This window comes from Austrofundulus limnaeus, unplaced genomic scaffold (genome assembly GCF_001266775.1).
Source record: "Austrofundulus limnaeus strain Quisiro unplaced genomic scaffold, Austrofundulus_limnaeus-1.0 Scaffold403, whole genome shotgun sequence".
Lineage (NCBI taxonomy): Eukaryota > Metazoa > Chordata > Actinopteri > Cyprinodontiformes > Rivulidae > Austrofundulus > Austrofundulus limnaeus.
Window position 1 is genome coordinate 446,360 of NW_013952805.1, and position 2,338 is coordinate 448,697.

The 2,338-nt window shown below is 40.1% G+C and overlaps 1 long non-coding RNA gene across 2 annotated transcripts in view; it reads left to right on the forward strand.

Annotated features, from left to right (window-relative positions):
* Positions 1–941: 941 nt before the first annotated feature.
* The window catches only part of LOC106528761 (uncharacterized), a 4,488-nt gene continuing 3,091 nt past the window's right edge, over positions 942–2,338 (forward strand). The window contains exons 1-2 of one of the 2 annotated variants that reach the window (XR_001311537.1): positions 942–1,187; positions 1,792–1,945. This is a non-coding gene — a long non-coding RNA (uncharacterized LOC106528761). The remainder of the gene's footprint in view (positions 1,188–1,791; positions 1,946–2,338) is intronic. The other variant, XR_001311538.1, reaches the window with a different exon arrangement.

A 2,338-nucleotide genomic window follows, 5' to 3' on the forward strand; every position in this document is an offset into this window, starting at 1 on the left:
ATATATATGTATGTATTAAAATTGCATTTTGTTTTGTGGAAAAAGTAGACAAGTCAGTAAGTGTTTTGTTACTTACAATATAAGTGTCACATAACAGATTGTATTTTAGTCAGTTTTACAGATAAAATGGATGTAGTAGTACCAAAGTGTCATTTACAACACATACTTATGCACAGATTTAGTAAGATGTTGCATGAGATTGTTCACAATGTTATTTTTATGTTAGTTGTTGCAACAAATACCTCAGTGCAACTATTCTCTGACAGTGTTATATGTTTGAAATATTAGGTATGATACTGATGGGTAGCGGAGTGTGCTCATGTTTCATTTTGATGTGTGGCGGTTTTATAGCTGCCTTTAACCAAGACTAAATGACCCTAAAATGTTGCTCACCCAGGCCTATAGCACACTAGTGTTGGGACTTGTAGAGCAATCGAAAATCATCCCTAGCCAGCAAAATCTGAGGCTAAAAAAGAAAGAAGTAATTTCAGTATATTTAAATTCTAAATGACTTTAACATAAATATAGTCTTTTTGTCTTAACCTGTTAACCCGCAATGCACGGCCCTCTGTACATTCCCAGTGTATGGTTACTTCCTGCTTCTTCAGTAGCTTGACAAGGCTCCAAGGTACTTTGAACTTGCATAGTATGTTGTTCAAACAATTTGACTGGTTGTCTTCTTTTGATTGACACCTTTTTTTTTTTGACCAACTGGGTTAATCTATTGGCTCTCCAGAGCCCAAAATGTGTGACAAGCTCCTCATGTCCCACCCAAGGCACACATGATTGATTGACTGTATTGACCAGTCAGGTCTGAGATTCATTCTGACACAACCGCGGTATAGCCAATCAAGTTACCTTTTATTCAATATGTAGCTTTGTGGGGTGTGGACCTTCTTGTAAAAGTTTGATATTTGACATGGCAGCCATTTTGTCCCGTGAGTGGTGACAACAGCACTTATAGAAAACATGTTTTTTATGGTGTTTTTCTTTTTTGGGGGACAATTGACTGACTAAATATGTTGTTAAAGAGGAAATATATTTCTTATGGAGTGTTTTGAGTGCTTCAAGTCCAGGAAGAGGGATTTTTTGTGGCCAGGAAACTTCATGAGAGAAGGATAACTTCAATCTGGATGCCATTTTGGATATTTTTTGGTCAGTAAAAGAGGACAAATTCTGCATCAAAAGTAAGTGAAAAACTTTTATTTTTTGCTGCTGCTGGTTTCATAAGCTTTGTGGATTGTAATGCTTTAAAAAAGGAAGTGTTTGTTTGTTTGTGTTTTGGCTGTTTGTTGGTGGGGATTTGCTGCATGTTCCCCAGGCTGTGATTATTGCTGGTAATCATTGTTTTTTTTGTCATTTACTCATTCAGTGAGTAAGTATGGATGGTGGAAAATGATTCATGGAGGTTTTATCTCTCATTTGAGCCCTCAGTGAAGTCTCTGTGTTGATATATTAGGAAATATTTGTCCAGTTTGGACCTTTGCTGGAGACCTGTCTAAGCATGATGGACATGTTGGATTATATTGTGCCTCAAATCTTTATTTTTGATGCTGCTGTTACCAAATGTGAACTGGTAATAGTTTTAGCCCTCGTTCACTTCATATCCTTATCCTTCATAGCAGTACGTCCTGCACAGCGGGAGGGGGAAAAAAGGCAGAAAGACAGTGGGGCAGCTGCAGCCCTAACGGACCAAACTTCAGTCAAACAAGACCCAACACTTTTATTCCTGATTTAAACTAGCAATCTTGTGAGCAGCTGCAGCTGTATGCTTTTATTTTTTTCTGTCAGGCTGTCGGAGCGCTCCACCTCCTCTGTCCGGTGCTGGTGTGGTATGAGGCGGACAGCTCAGCCAAGGCTGCTGGAGCTCAAGATCCTGATCCAGGGAGCCAACATGAGTCAGTCCCAGACTAAACTGACTTGATCAAGTCTCTCTCTGCCTCTGGTGAGGAGGGGGGTGAAAAATCCTCCACCTCAGACGTTCAGAGATGTAACTATCTGCGTCGCTGTGGTCACTCTCCATGTAGCATCAATTATGCTAATGCTAGCTGTCACGTTCTCTCGTCCTGGCCACACCTCCGCTCTCTAACCCCACTTCCCCTACCCACTTTGATGCATTTTTCAAATTTCGCCTTGGGGCGGAGTTATCTTTTCACAGGGGGTTAAGATACACTTTAAGGAATCCTAGGCCTGAAAGGCTGCGCAGGTATAGTTTTTCAAAATATTATAATAAAATGTTAGCAATCGATTGAAACAACTGCAGTAAGCCTAACAGAAACCTAATGAGCAAAAATACATACACACACACACACACACACACACACACACACACACACAC